Source organism: Nuphar pumila, chromosome 10, assembly GCF_984573655.1.
Source record: "Nuphar pumila chromosome 10, dmNupPumi1.hap1.1, whole genome shotgun sequence".
NCBI lineage: Eukaryota > Viridiplantae > Streptophyta > Magnoliopsida > Nymphaeales > Nymphaeaceae > Nuphar > Nuphar pumila.
The window spans coordinates 26,754,026-26,770,743 of NC_143258.1; the positions used below are offsets into that span (position 1 = coordinate 26,754,026).

At 36.3% G+C, this 16,718-nt stretch overlaps 1 pseudogene; it reads left to right on the forward strand.

Annotated features, from left to right (window-relative positions):
* Positions 1-15,783: 15,783 nt before the first annotated feature.
* LOC149826584 (secreted RxLR effector protein 161 pseudogene) lies at positions 15,784-16,407 on the forward strand (annotated as a pseudogene).
* Positions 16,408-16,718: the final 311 nt, after the last annotated feature.

The following is a 16,718-nucleotide window of genomic DNA, read 5'->3' on the forward strand; positions in this document are numbered from 1 at the left end:
TTTGTTGTTCTTCATCATAAAGAAGGAGGAACTGTCACCTTTGGAGATAACAACAAAGGTTTGATAATTGGTATTAGTAATATTGGCAATATTGATAAACCTCTTATCAAAGACGTTCTCCTTGTTAAAGGCTTAAAACATAACCTTCTAAGTATAAGTCAAATGTGTGACACAGGTTATAATGTTAGCTTTAAACATGATTCATGTCTTATAGCAGACACCAACGAAAACATCATTTTAAAAGGTATAAGAAGAAATAATATATATGAATTATACCTAGAAAACATTACTGAACATTGTCTTATAGCTAATAACGACACTCAACATTTATGGCACATGAGAATGGGTCATGTCAACTCCAAGTACATGTCTAAATTAGCTAAACACAAGTTAGTACGTGGGTTACCTAAAATATCTTTTAAAAAGGACTATTTTTGTGATGCTTGTCAACTAGGAAAATTGTCAAAATCATCTTTCAAATCAAAAAATATTGTTTCAAGTAAAAGACCTTTAGAGCTTCTCCACCTGGATCTTTTTGGTCCTTCTAGGGTATAGCTAGTCTTAATCATAATAAATATGCTTTTGTCATTGTTGATGATTACTCAAGATTTACTTGGGTTATATTTTTGAAAAACAAAAGTGATACGTTTTGTGAATTTGAAATTTTATGTAAAAAGTTACAAAATGAAAATTCTTGTTCTATTATAAAAATCCGTAGTGACCATGGAGGAGAATTTGATAATAAACTTTTTATAAATTTTTGTAACTTGCATGGTATTTCTCATAACTTTGGCTTTCCTAGAGCTGCACCTCAAAATGGTGTAGTAGAAAGATAGAATAGAACCCTTCAGGAATCTGCTAGAACTATGCTCTAACATAATAATCTTGCTAAATCTTTTTGGGCAGAAGCTGTTAATACTGCTTGCTATATAACAAATAGAGTTCTTATTAGGCCATTATTAAATAAAACTCCTTATGAATTATTCTATGACAGAACTCCAAGAATAGACTATTTTAAGGTCTTTGGATGTAAATGCTTTATCCTTAATACAAAAGATAGCCTGGATAAATTTGATGCTAAATCTGTTAAAGGCATATTCTTAGGATATTCAAGTCATAGTAAAGCATACAGAGTTTTTAATAAGAGTTCATATACTATTGAAGAATCTATGCATGTCAGTTTTTGTGAATCTATTGATAAATCTGTTCTTAAGCAGACTAACGATGATGATGTTGAAAGTACAGATTTATTCCTAGATATCACAGCTAAATCTAATGAAGATAATCATCAAAGAACATTTGTTGAAATCAGAGATCATCCTCAAAAGCAGATTTTGGGAGACCTAACCAAGGGGGTTCAAACTAGAGCTCAGCTGGAACGGATTGCAAACGTGGCATTCATCTCTCAACTTGAACCAAAGAAGATTGATGAAGCCATCATCGATGAGTTCTTGATGCTAGCCATGACTGAAGAACTGAATCAATTCCAAAGAAATGATGTTTGGGATCTTGTACCAAGACCAAAGGATCATCAGATCATTGGGACAAGATGGATCTTCAGAAACAAGCTAGATGAAACAGGTAATGTTATAAGAAACAAGGCAAGACTAGTAGCTCAAGGATACAACCAGGAGGTTTTGATGAAACATTTGCTTCTGTTGCTAGACTTGAATCTATTAGAATGTTTTTAGCATATGCAAGCTATATGGATTTCAAATTATATCAAATGGATGTTAAAAGTGCTTTTCTAAATGGTTTTATAAATGAAGAAGTTTATGTAAAATAACCTCCAGGCTTTGAAAACGAACAATATCTAGATCATGTTTTCAAACTAAAACGTGCCTTATATGGATTAAAACAAGCACCTCGTGCTTGGTATAACAGACTAAAAACCTTTTTATTAAAAAACTGGTTTTTCTGTAGGCAAAGCAGACTCTACTCTATTTGTGAAAATAGTGAATAATCATACCCTAATTGTTCAAATTTATGTGGACGATATCATCTTTGGATCTACTAACAACACTCTCTGTGAAGATTTTTCTAAGTCCATGCAGAAAGAATTTGAAATGAGTATGATGGGAGAACTCACCTACTTTCTTGGACTACATATTAAGCAAACCAAGGATAGAGTCTTCATCAATCAATCTAAGTATGCTCATGAACTTCTGAAGAGGTTCAACATGAACTCAACTACTTCAAAGAATACTCCTATGAGCACAACTACTGTTTTGGACAAAGATAAAGATGGTAAGTCTGTGGACACAAAGGTATATCGAGGTATGATAGGATCACTACTCTATTTAACTGCTAGCCGTCCATATATCATGTTCAGTGTTTGCTTGTGTGCTAGATTTTAGTCAAATCCAAAAGAATCACATCTTAAAGCTGTAAAAAGAATAATGAGATATTTAAAAGACAGTTGATTTTGGATTAATTTATTCAAAATCTTCTACATTTGATTTAATCTTATACAGCGATGCTGACTTTGCTGGAAGTAAATCTGACAGAAAAAGCACAAGTGGAACATGTCATATGCTCGGGCACTCACTAGTTTCATGGTTCAGTAAGAAACAAAACTGTGTATCTTTATCAACTACTGAAGCCGAATACATAGCTGCTAGCCTAGCATGCACTCAAGTCATCTAGATGAAACAAACCTCAAAAGATTTTGGTCTAAAATTTGAAAATACAACTATTTTCTGCGATAATACTAGTGCTATAAATTTATCAAAAAATCCTATTTTACATTCACAAACTAAGACACCACTTCTTAAGAGAACAAGTCTTAAACAACATAATTAAACTCGAATTTATATCCACTAATCAACAGTTAGCAGACATCTTCACTAAACCTTAAAAGCACGAAGACTTTTCATGAATTAGAAGAGAATTAGGGATATGCAAATTAAGTGACTTATAAATTAATCACACTTATTTGGTTAAAACATCTTATAAGTTCTTATAAAGTTTTATTTTAAAACGGTTCCTTCTTATCGATCCTTTTATTTTATCTATCATATACATTTTATTTATAGTCAAACTATGTCTCCATATTCACGTATACTCTAACCACATTCATCATGACACATTCTTTATGTCTTTCAACTTGTCATCTTTCAAGTACACATCAATAATAAATCCTTGTCCTATTACCTTTTACATTAAGTAAAGCTATCATGACATTTTTCACATCACTCATCTCATAACACCTTTTATCAATTTTGTCTTTTTGTGAAAACCTCTTTTACGATAAGCTAGCCCATCTTCAACATGATATTGTAATCCTCACTTATTATATTAGACCTTTACTGATCGTTCTTTATATCCTTTATGAGAAATATTGCTTTTTGAGTTACAATCCTTCTTTTTTATTATTCACCACCTTTTTCAAAGTTAAGCTCTTTAATATTTCACATATAAGTTTTACTATATCATCTTTTATATCATATCTTAAGTACAATCTATTCTTGTCCTTTTCATCCTTCACACCTTTTATGGAAAATTATTATAAAAACTCATTCTCGACAACATGTCCATTTTTTTATTCTCATAAGTACTTTGAGTACCACCTTTTCTTTTTCTCTTTCTCATACGAAGTAAACTTCCATCCGTAACCATTGACCCCTTTACATTTTTAAAATTCATTTTTTTCAAAAACCATGAACTCCCTCCAAACGAGATTCATTAAAACCATGTCCTTTAAGCAAAACATCAATTCATGTCAATCATAATCTCACTTTATGTCATACATCTCATATCTTACCTCATGTGTCCTTTATGACTATTCTCACTCCTTCACGGATTTAGAATGCTTTCACATAAAGTAAAAACATCATATAAAAAGTTGGTTGTTTTATTAGGCCATTATTTCTTTCACTCTATAACAATCCTTACATCTTTTCACTTCCTCACACGAAATTCTTTGAAATCCATAGATTATTCACCTTCTTGACTTCATTCATTCATCACACATCAAGTCTAATAGAACACTCCATACTCAATACATGACACATCTCACAATTCGATAAATTCTCCCATAGAAATTTCTCTCTATATAGAAAAATTATTTAAAAACTATGTCCTTCTTGTCATTCACACTAATATAATACACTATCTTCCAAAAATTGATTTGAGTTATCATTCACAAGCTACAACTCACGAATTTCCTTATTCAACTAAAATCTAAAAATCATTCACTTCACATGTCATCCTTTTCTTATCACAATTATTTACTTCCTTCTATTAAATAGAGTGGTCCATCCCTCACCATTCCACTGGAATTTCACTATCCAAGCTATCATTCTCTCAAAGTTCTTCTCTCTAAATTTCTATTCGACCAAATACGTGCAAATGGCATCCTCTTCCACATCCGACACTAACATACTTGCAGCTTCGGTGTTGAGATTTCCAGATCTCATTCACACATATCACTCCATAAACTCCATGACCATTCAACCAGGCACGTTAGTTCATCTTGAAGTCTTTCCATCTTTTGATTTACAAACTTCTCTTTCTGATTTTATTCATGTCCTAGCCTCTCCACAATTAATGCCCATCTATCCCCATCTCATCAAAGTGTTCTACACAAACCTTTCTGTCGATCATGATCACTCTACTATCACTTCCATGGTACATGGAAAAGTCCTCTCCTTCAACATATCTAAGTTAGGCTACATTCTGAATATATCTTCCTACGGGATTGAGCTTCCCAACATTGTTCCTCTCGACCAATCCGTGTTTAAGAAAGTCCTACTCTCCACTCGCTCCACCCACTTTCTGTGGCATGAAAAAAACTTAAAGTCTCATGCTCTGTTGCTGTCCAAAATTCTTTCCTCTAATGTAGTCCCTAAGTCACCCTCTAGGGGATTTATTGTAAATGAAGTCTCCCTTCTTCTTTATGTAATCTTCTGTGCCTTTTCCATCAACTGGTCCAGTGTCATCTTCCATAACATGATTAACTTTTGTTCCTTTCAGTCTCTTCCCTTCGGGTACTTCATCACCCTCATTCTTGAATTCTTCCAAATACCTCTCTTGCAACCGATGTCATCTATCACTCCAACCGCACGTTTGATGACTCCTCTCTCCATGAGGAAGAGTCCTCTCACCTAAACTCTGACGACGAAGGCCCTCAAGAAGCAGATCAAGCAGCAACTTCTGACCTTGAAATCTTTTCAGCACTTGTCAATGTCCAGACCACCCAGGATCTCCTTCTCAAGAGTCAAGCATCACTGCAAATCAGCCAAGATGAATTACTAAGGAAGTTTCACCGCTCCTCTGGCTCGAAATGAACTCTTTATTCATATTGTCTGTAATAACTTTAACTACTTTTTCCATTTGGTCTGTAATAACTCTACTTACTTTGATCCCCTCCTTTTTGTCCATGACAAAGGGGGAGAAAACCCTGTCTCCAATAGTGGAGCAAAATACTCTTTGACATTTTTCAATATTTTTATGATATTATTATTACTATGCATAATATCTTTTTGACAGGGGGAGCATATTTTGTCATCATCAAAAAGTGGGAGAATGTGGAGAAACTATATTTTGATGAGACACAATATGATACACTGCCATATTTGATTTAATATGATATGATAATATGTATTCTTGAAAAATGTTATATTATGACTGAATATGCTTTGCCATGAATCTAACAAGTATTTGATGCAAGGATATCTCACCCAAAAGGATGAAGACCTCATGTTCAAGTACAACCGTGGTGCAATCTTACTTCCTGAAGAAAAAAAGCTTGATGAGCCATGCATTCTTAAAGATCATCTAAAGAGATCAGCTTCCTCAAGATGAAGATTTTTTTCTTTAGAGTCATATGTAGCAGAACCTTCAGAAGCATGCATATTGCATATTGCATATTACATACTTCATCATAAGAGTCACTCATTCCCAAAAGCTATATTTCATAAAAGTATACGATAGTTTCAAAAAGCACCTTTTTGAAAACCAATAATTGTACCTTTTTACAAACCCTTATGGAAAAGGTATTTTGACATGATATATTAGCTCATGATTTCAAAAAGCAATAATTGTACCTTCTATCATGTATAAGACAACTTGAAAAGAAATAAAAAGAAATGATTTCAACTATGTAAGAAAAAGACAAAACATAGAAATCGGCTAGACAAAGAAAAACAAATATAATATGTTTAGAAAAGACTTTAGTTACCTTTTTACAACTCAAGAATATCGACTTACTTAAAGTCATCATTCTCTTTGTAAAACATTAAATACCTCCTCTAAAAATCTTTTTAGAAATAACTTTTTTTAATCTCACTCAAGAATGTCGACTTGCTTAAAGTCTTCATTCTCTCTGTAGACATTAAAAAGCACATCATAAAGCAATTCTTGATATGACTATTTACAAATAAAAGATCTCAAAGCATTTATTGTACTTACACTCATTTAAGTAAAGAAGTGACAATTTCTAAATAAAATACTTAAGTACTACAAATCATTAATTAGAATAAAGACAAAACTACATGATGGCTTACACATCCAACGTTCAATGTACTATTATAAGAAAAAGACTTTTTACATAAAATATATCATACCTAAAATATCAAAACGACTAGTGTACCCCAAATACTACTTTTATGGAAAGAAGACTTTTTCGAATATCCATAAAGATGTCTTTTGAAATGACTTGACATCTCACATCCCAAAAAGACTATCATTTCAAAAAGGCAACGACTATTTTTCTAAGGCTATATAAACACAATCAAATTACTTATTTCACATGGACATGTGAGCTTACAACGAGAAAAAAAAATCCTATTCAATATTTGAAAGAGAGCCTTGAAAAAGAAAAAAAGAAAAGAAAGAGAAAAAGTCAAAAATAGCTCTTTGACAAAGAGTATCTTCTGAGTGAAAAGAACAGAACATTCTGAGAATCCTTCATTCGTGCATTCATATCATTCTGAAGGTTCTATAGGAAGTATTGTAACTTTCTGTTATTCACTGTATTCCTTCTTTTTTAAAGAAGTAGACCTCTATGAAAGAGGGTGTGCCCTTCTCTGTTGAGAGAAGAAGACCTCTGTGAAAGAGGGTGTGCCCCTTTTCTGTTGAGAGAAGAAGACCTCTGAGGAAGAGAGTGTTGTTCTATTTATCCGGTAACTCGGATGTTATAGTAGAAAGCTCATATGGTTTGGTTGGGGACTAGATGTAGGTCAGGGTTTTGACCGAACCAGTATAAATTCTGTGTTTTATTGTGTTGTGCCTTATTGCCTTATTTTTTTATTTTATCGATCTGCATCGTATTTCACTATTCACCCCCCCTCTAGTGGAATTTCAGGAGTATCCTGCTACATTCTTTTTGAGCTATTCTTAGCTTCTTTTAGAAAATTCGACAACACTTTCTCTCTTTAACGGAGAAAGCGTGCGTTTCTTTTATCTATTTCAGTGGCATCTCTCCTTTTTGGTGAGAAATCGTTACGCTTAACTCGGAAAATAGATGTGCACTATTGTGCGTACTTTACCTCCATCAAGGTTGTAGGAACCCTGGGGCATAGCCAGGCCATACGTAACTGACTTAGTCTTTACGTAAAGAGCATTTTTCCAAAAAGCGAAGCCTTTCCAATAGGGGCTTCATTCGTCAAGCAGAATCTTGAACGAAGAGCGGTAAGGGAATCACATTGGCGATTTGGAGTTGGTCTCTATTTGAACGCTCATTTACACGACATATATTTAGTATAAGCAGAAGTTTGTGCTTTATACAGCGGCGGCGTAAGGAAGTGCATATACTATTGTTCAGGGTGTGTAACTGAATAAAATATTCTACATATATATTTGCAGAAAGCAGGAGCCTTGGTGTCATTCAACACGACGACGTAAGTAAATGCATAATGGAAAGTGTAGTAATTGGAAATTGCAGAAAGCATGAGCCTTGGCATCATACGACGCGACAACAAAGGTAAATTATATGGCCTGTGCGATATAGAACGCGTCGGCAGAATTAGTAGATATACACCTAGATCCGCATCCAACGATAGTTACGAGGCAAGCGGGTGAACACCGAAGTGTTATGAAGGGCTCAACCAAGAACTAGGGCGAGATATAATTTTTAAGAATGCATATACTGCGTATTTGAACATATATATCCGACAATAGTTGCGAGGCGAGCAGGTGAACACCGAAGTGTCCAAAGGGCTCAACCAAAAACTAAAGCAAAATACTACTTCAGAAAGTATATGCTATATACAAACAATCAAATACTTGAGAGAGATAGATTAATGAAGCGAACTTACTTCAAATTATGGAAGAAACGACTCCCAAATGATCCAACGCTTTGAACGAGCTTCGATCCTTCCGTCAAGAGGTCAGACTAGGTCAGATGAGGTCGACCTAGTTGAGAAAGAGGTAAAGCAGGTCAAGCTGCTCAACCTAAGTAGTTTGAACCAAACTGGGTTTGGTCCAAGTCAACTGGGTTCAGCAAGTTCGAACTCAACCCAAGTAGGCTAAGTCTGGGTTCAGAAATCCAAACCAAAAGCTGGACCAAAAAGGACTTTGACTTTGACTTCAAACCCAACTAGGTTCAAGTCAAGTCAACTGGGTTTGGACCAGGTCAGGTGAGCTAGGACCAGGTCAGGCAGGCTAGGACTAGATCAGGCAGGCTCAGGCTAGGTTAGGTTGGCTCAGACCCAGTGGGCTAGGTAGGGGAGGTTTGGAAAAGAGGAGAGAGAGAGGCTAGACAATTTTTAAAAGGAGGGGGTCTCCGCTATTTATAGATTCTGAAACTTGAGCCCCAAGTTTCAGAATTTCCATTTTAGTCCACAACTTTTTCAAAAATTCCCTTTGATCTTATCCAGACGAGTCACTGATCTTATCCAGATGAGTCATTGATCTTATCCAGATGAGTCATTGATCTTATCCATCTGACTATTTAATCTTATCCAAAAGGAATATTCTATAGAATATTCTCTGGAAGGTGCTTGAAGGCTCTGGAAGGCTCTGGAATATTCTAGAATATTTTCTGAGAAATATTTCTGTGGGTCCCACCAATATTTTCGCGGGTCCCGCAAAAAAGTCGAGTTTTCGACAAATTTTTTCAAAAAATTCTGAGTAGGCCATTATCTTTGTATTGACGTAACTAAGAAAGTTGGCTCGTACGAATCTCTTGATTTCATTCAGGTAGGAAGTTATGGCTTTCAGAGTGCTTGAGCATATATTCGTGAAGATACAAATATCCTAAGTATATTTGGATTGCAGGAATCGATTCGATTCACTTTACGGTAAAAACACTATTTTTCACTGGAAAAATGCCTCAAGAATTTATTCAGAGTTAGAACTGAAAATTTGTGGGTCTTACATCATTACCTCCTTAAAGGAATTTCGTCCGCAAAATCCAGTTAAGAGTACTAAGTGCGTAACTCGGGATATTTCTCCCATATGTTAGATTCATAATGTTATTTACTTAGTTCAACATCGTATTTATTCCAATCATAACCTCATATCATAATTCATGATCGATGAGGTATGCTTCTCATATCTCAGTTTAAATTACACTACAACCATGGCAGTTTGTTGAATAAATGTTCTTCCAACCGGCTATCATCATAGTCATCTTGTGTAACTATTTCATACACACAGATCATTCTTCTAAAGATTAACCATATTGGAATAAGTCCCCTGTCAGACTACCTGGTATTGGAAACGTACCTCCTCACAGGTTCACCCTCGTCAGACTTACCTGATATTGGATCAGTACACCCTCACAAAATCATACTAGTCAAGCTATTGATTTTGGAACATATACACTCGCACGAAGCTGTATACCCTCACAGACTCACTCTGGCTAGACGATCTGATCTTGAATATGTAAAACCTCACAGGACTCTCTTCTTGGGAACAATTCCGCGATGATTTATTTTATTAAGTGACTTTTAGTGTTCTAATTACGCAAACTTAATTTCTCAATCATGGGTCTATAGCCATAAATTTTGGGTATAAGCATTAAAAATTCAATTTATCAAGTCCAACATTACTTTAGAGAGCAAGGATACACATCGATCCAGATGACCGTACACAAGGTCATACGCCTCTTGTCTCAAGTATGGTTGAGGGCAGTTTATCCGATTCTCTAAAGGTTTTCCAGAATCGATAATCAGAGATTTTTACGTACGGTTAGGGTCCCTGCTCTATTCTTCTCATCTTGTGCTCTGACTCCCCTAAGGCAAAGAAGAAACTAGAGGAGAAGGCTCTCCCGCTTTATTCAGACGTTCGAGTTTCATCATCGAGAAATGGCAAGGACATCAGGTACATGCATTTTTTGTTTCTCTGTATTTTCTGTTTTAGTACAGAATGCATGTACCAATTGTTTTAGTCTCTAGGGTCGATTTGACCCAACAATTGGTATCAGAGCGGGAGGTTTTCTAGACCTCTGCGATCTGCTCCTCCATCTCTATATAAGGATAAAAAGAGATGGGGAAATAGGCTACTTTGCTAGCCCAGACAGATTGATTATGTTCTTGAAACATAATCAGTTTTTGGTTCAGTCAAACTGAATCGGGGTTATGGAATCTGAACCAGTTCGATACATTTTCCAATCCGATTCTTGCAATTGTATCAGACCAAACCCGTTTTTGATCAAATAGTAAACCAAATCGGGTCAAGGTTCTAAACCAGACCGGTTCATGGATTGGATCCAGACCCGTATCAGATCCAGGTGAATCCCTTGTGATCGATAGGGCTCGTGTCGAGTCACTATGATTTTTTGGATTCTTTTTCGCGCCGATCGCCGGCGAAAATCCCATTCGGGTTTCAAGGGGGTTTTCATCGGAAAAGACAAAGAATAGGTTTTGGGTTGAACCCAAACCCTCCCAGAAATCGCGGATGGCTTTGACTGCTGACCATTTCGCCGAAAAAACCCTGTGTAAAAAAAATATGCTTATAGAGGGTATTTTCCTTATTTTTCACTGATTTTCGCCTCTGTCACTGTGTGGTGACCGAAGCTGGGAAGGAGGACGGTTCTGGCTGGACCTATAATTCGCACCACGTTGAATGGCGGAAAGGGATTGGGGCTAGGTCGCCGTCGGATGAAAGAAGGGTGTCGGGGCTGGCTGGATAAGCTCGTCGGAGCCCGACGAAACCTCTGGTCGACAATTTCTTCTTCTTTCTCCTATTTTCCATTTCTTCATAAGCCTCTAGTAGGGAAGATGTCGGCAAGCTTTGCATCAGGTTCCTCCGGATGTGCCGCCATCTGTTCTGTTGGGGCGTCTCCATCTTTGTCGCTGGAGCCACCGGTCTCATCGTTGGATGCTTTGAAATAGAGAGAGAAGAGACTTAGAGGCGACTAGGGTTTTTCATAAACATCGTAACGATGTTTATATACTCAAGAAACCGGATCGGGTCTGGACCCGATCAAGAATAATTGTTTCAACCCGAATCCGATATATAAGGTGGTGCTACAGTAACGGTTCGGGTCTAGACCCGGGTCAGTTCATTTCGGGATCCATAGACCCGAAGTCCAAATATATTGTGTACGACTGTCCTGGACTTGTTTTTTCTGGAACAAACAATACGTTCTGGACATCGGGAACATCTGTCCAGGATACCCTGTGCGACTGTCCTGGAACATGGTGTTCTGGAATGGACAGAACATTCAGAACAGAATGGACTATTCTGTAACAGACAGAACAACCATGAACGAACTGTATCGGTCCATATGGATTCTGAGACAAATACGGGGCATTCTGTAACCGGGTTTAAGTGAATTTAAATCGGTTCCTGGGGTTTAGGAGTTGGTTCTTTCACTTGGCATAACTTGTTTTTCATTTTGAGACTGTTCTGATGGTGTTTCTTTTATGGTTTATTAAGTTTTGAACTGATACATCTATTTCTGGGACTATTTATCATGTTTTAGGATTGGTTCTTGGGTTCTAGGGCAGACATACATGTTTTACAGCATGCATATCTTATTTATGAGGCATTTTAAAGCATATTTATTTTTATTACTGATTCATTATGTTTTAGAGTTGGTTTTAATGCCTATATATATCCTTCTATTGATGTTATGCCTATTTCATGCATATGTGTACACATTTTTTGAATGCATAAAGATATGTGTAGTATTATTTTTAGTATGAATGATTGTTTAAGCGTTCACATCAATGTTGATATAGGGATTAACATGAAATTTGCATTTGTATGTATCTATTTTCACCAAAGTGAACTTATGTATATTTTTGCAAATGTCTAGTTAAAATTTTTTAGCATTGAGATTGTATTGGCCTCATAGAAATAATATGCCATCCAAAGATGGTATTATTATGTTCAGAGGCAAGTAGGATAAAATGAACGAAGTGTCTCCCAATACTTGAGATGTGTAGTACCAAAGGTACCATGTCGATTGTCTTTGAGTACATGTTCCCTTAGTTTTATCGAATAGTGAGAGGCGGAGTGCATTTGCGTATTATGAGTACCCACCAAAGTGGGACCATAAAGACCCTTGACACTTGCCTAGAAATGAGTAAATAACTAAGAGCCTTATTCATGTATTTATCTTTTCATTTACATGTCTCATTACATGCAATAATATTGTCTTTTGTCTATGTAGCGCCTAATACCGTTTTTGGCTCATCTAGTATCATTTTTCTTGATGGTTCTAACTTCTTAGAATGGAAAGAAACAATCTTATTTACTTTAGGGTACATGGATTTAGACCTAGCCCTCAGGAAGGAAGAACCTCCTGAACTAAGACCTACTAGTACTCCAGAACAGAAATCCAATTTAGAAAAGTGAGAATGTTCTAATCGCCTCAGTCTGCTTTTTCTGCAGCCTAGGGTGGCTAAGAACATAAGGAATGCCATTCCCACATGTAAGCCTGTAAAGGATTTTCTGGCTGCTATAGAGGCATAATTCGTAAGTTTCAACAAGGCTAGGACTAGTACCTTTATGACTAAGTTAACATCTATGAGATACAAGAATGGAGGAAACATCCGGCAACACATACTAGAGATGAGAAACATAGCCACACAACTTAATGACATGAAGCTGACTATCTCAGACTCCTTCATTGTCTACCTCATTATGGCATCATTGCCAGCTTAGTACGATCCCTTTAAAATCTTCTACAACACACATAATGATGAATGAACTTTTAATGATCTTCTGTCCAAGTGTGTTGATAAAGAGGAGAGGTTGAAGGGTGAGAAGGTGCATAGTGCACATATGACTTCTCACAAGGTTCAACAGAAGAGTGGACCAAAAAAGAAATCTTTTAAGAACAAGCCCAAGAAAAAGTCAGCCTGCCAGCCCAACCAAGCACCTGCTAAGTCAGATGTCACTGCAGTGAAGTGTTTCTTTTACAAAAAGAATGAACATAAAAGGCAGAGTGCGTAAAGTACCAGCTCTGGTTGAGCAAGAAAGGTAACTTGTCATGTGTTTTTCATGAATGTAATTTGATTGATGTTCCAATTAATAGTTGGTGGATTGACTCAGGTGCCACTGTGCACATTGCCGATTCTCTGCAAGCATTTCTAAACCAAAGGGAACCAACAAGTCATGAAAGCAACATCTTTTTCAGAAATAAGATGTGGTCTAAGGTGAAGGCTGTTGGAAGCTGCAGAATAGTATTAGATAGTGGTTTCATTTTGGATTTGGTAGATACTTTTTATGTTCCATCCTATAGCAAGAACCTTATTTTTGTATCAAGATTTGATAAATTTGGATATTTTATAAAGTTTGAACAATCCAAATTATATATCAATAAAGATAATGTCTTGATTGGTTCTGTACTATTGTGTAATTGATTGTATCATTTTGAAACCCAAATCCATTTCCTGAAAACTCATAATACTAATCAAGTAATAGGCAATAAGTGTAACATGATAAATGATCAATCCTATCTTCTCTAGCATCGTCGTTTAGGGCACATCTAGAAAGCGAGAGTCCAATGGCTTGTGAAAGAAGGGATCTTGGAATCCTTAGACTTCAGAGATAATGAAACGTGTTTGGACTGCATCAAGGCTAAGCAGACAAACACATATAAGAAAAATGCCAAAAGAAGTGATAAATTATTGGAAATCATTCTTACCAATATATGTGGACCGTTTGCTCCATGTTTTATGGGCCAAAAGTATTTTGTCATCTTTATTGAGGATTAGTTCTGATTTATGTATTTGTACCTCCTATTTGAAAAATCAGAGGTCAATCAAGTTTTTAAGGACTTCAAGAAAAAGATAGAAAAACAAACAAGGAGAATAATCAAAATTGTTAGATCCGATAGAGGTAGAGAATACCATGGGTGATTTATTGATATGGAACAACAAGAAGGACCATTAGCTGGATTTCTGAAGGAAGAGGGAATTGTCCCTCATCACATCATGCCCGATAGTGCATATCAGAATGGTGTTGCCGAAAGACAAATCGAACACTTAAAGAAATAGTCTGAATAATGTTAAATTGTTCAACATTACCTGTAACCTTGTGGGGTGAAGCCCTAAGAACAACTGTGCATATTTTGAACAAGGTTCCTACAAAAATCGTTCCAAAAATTCCTTATGATTTATGGACAAGTAGAAAGCCTACCCTTTCTTACATGCACATATGGGGTTGTTCTGCAGAGGATAAACTTTATAACCCACACATAAAGGCTTTTGACCCTAGGATAACCAGTGGTTTCTTCATTGGTTATCCAAATAGGTCAAAGGGTTACATGTTTTATTGTCCGTCCCATACACCACATATAGTAGAAACGAATAAGTCAAGATTTCTAAAAAATAGTTCTGTAGGGAAAGATGCATTACAAAACCTCAATTTTAAGGAATCTCGGGATAAGGATAATACTCTTGAGATAGATAATAGATTGCCTATCATTTTTCAACCAAGTGTTGAACCCACATGTGATGCACCCACTACAAAAGAACGATTAGTGGATAATACTGGAGAAGACATACAGGAGGATCAAGGACCTCCATCTGTATGGAGATCCACTAGAGTTAGAAGATCTGCTATTCATCTGGATTACGTGGTGTATTTACAGTAGCCCATAAATCTCATAGATGATGATCCCACGACATTTATCGAAGTTGTTGAAAGTAAGCAATCCTCACTTTGGATTGAGGCTATGAAAGAAGAGCTAAACTCTATGGCCAAAAACAGAGTGTGGGACCTTGTTACATTACCTAAGAGAGGCAAACCTGTTGGGTGTCAATGGGTCATTAAGACCAAAAAAAGAACTTGAAAGGTAATGTTGATAAGTATAAAGCAAGGCTTGTTGCAAAAGGTTTTACTCAAATGAAGGGCATTGACTATAGTGATACATATTTATCTGTCTCAACTAAAGAGTCAATACAGACTGTACTTGCCCTAGTTGCTCATTTAGATTTAGAGCTACACTAGATGGATATAAAAACAACTTTCCTAAATGGTGAACTTGATGAGGAAGTGTATATAGATCAACCTCAAGGTTTCTCTAAATGTGAGTATGAACGTTTGATTTGCAAGTTAAATAAGTCATTATATTGACTTAAACAGGCCTCCCGCCAATGGTACATTAAATTTACAAAAAATATCGTTGATCTATGTGTGTTACTCAAGACAAGTGGGAGTAAGTTCATAACCATGGTATTATATGTAGATGACATATTACTTGCAATAAACGATAAGGTCATGCACACATAAACCAAGGGGTTTATTTTCCTTCATTTTAAGATGAAGAACATGGGAGAGGTTGCTTTTGTTCTCGGCATAGAGATCTGTTGAGATAGAGCAAAAGGTGTTTTAGGCCTCTCTCAAAGAACCCATATAAATAAAATTCTCAAAAAGTATAGGATGGAGAATTGTTCTCCGACTACGACACCCATACTTAAAGGGGATAAAATGAGCCTCAAGGATTGTCCTCAAACTGAAGAAGACAAGGCACTCATGAACAAAATACCATATGCTTCAGTTGTTGGTAGCTTGCAATATGCGCAAACCTGCACCCGACTTGACATATCCTATGCAGTTGGGGTTCTTGGCAGACTTCAGTCGAATCCAGGTCATACCCACTGGACAACTGCAAAGAAGGTCATGCGGTATTTGCAAGGGACAAAAGATTATATGTTGACCTACAAGAGATTAGGGCACCTTGAAGTGGTTGGATATTCGGATGCTGATATAGGAGGATGTTCTGATAGTAGAAAATCTATAACAGGATATATCTTCCTTCTTGCTGGTGGTGCCATTTCTTGGAGGAGTGGGAAGCAGTCCACTACTGTTGCACACACCATGGAGTCTGAATTCATTGCACTATTTGAGATGACATCGCAGACCATCTGGTTGCGGAACTTCATATCTGGACTCAAAGTGATTGAATCCATTGAGAGACCACTTAGGGTATATTGTGACAATGAAGCCGCTGTGTCCTTTTCTAACAACAAAGGAATACTACATCATGCAAGCATTTGGAATTAAAGTACTTTGTTGTCAAGGAAAGGACTGAGAATCAACATGTATGTATTGACAATATTGGTACCAAAGAAATGGTTGCAGATCCTCTTACTAAGGGTTTGGCTTTGGGATTATATGCTGAACATATAAAGAGGATGGGTTTATCCATTTTGTTATAGTCAGATACACATTTTTGTACATGTGATCACATATTCTAATAAAGGTTGATTCTTTTATTTATATTGTATGAAAGTTCTCCATATGTATAGACTTTTTGTTGAGAAATATAAATTGGACCCGAATAGAATTAAGGCCAATCTATTCAAGTTGTAATT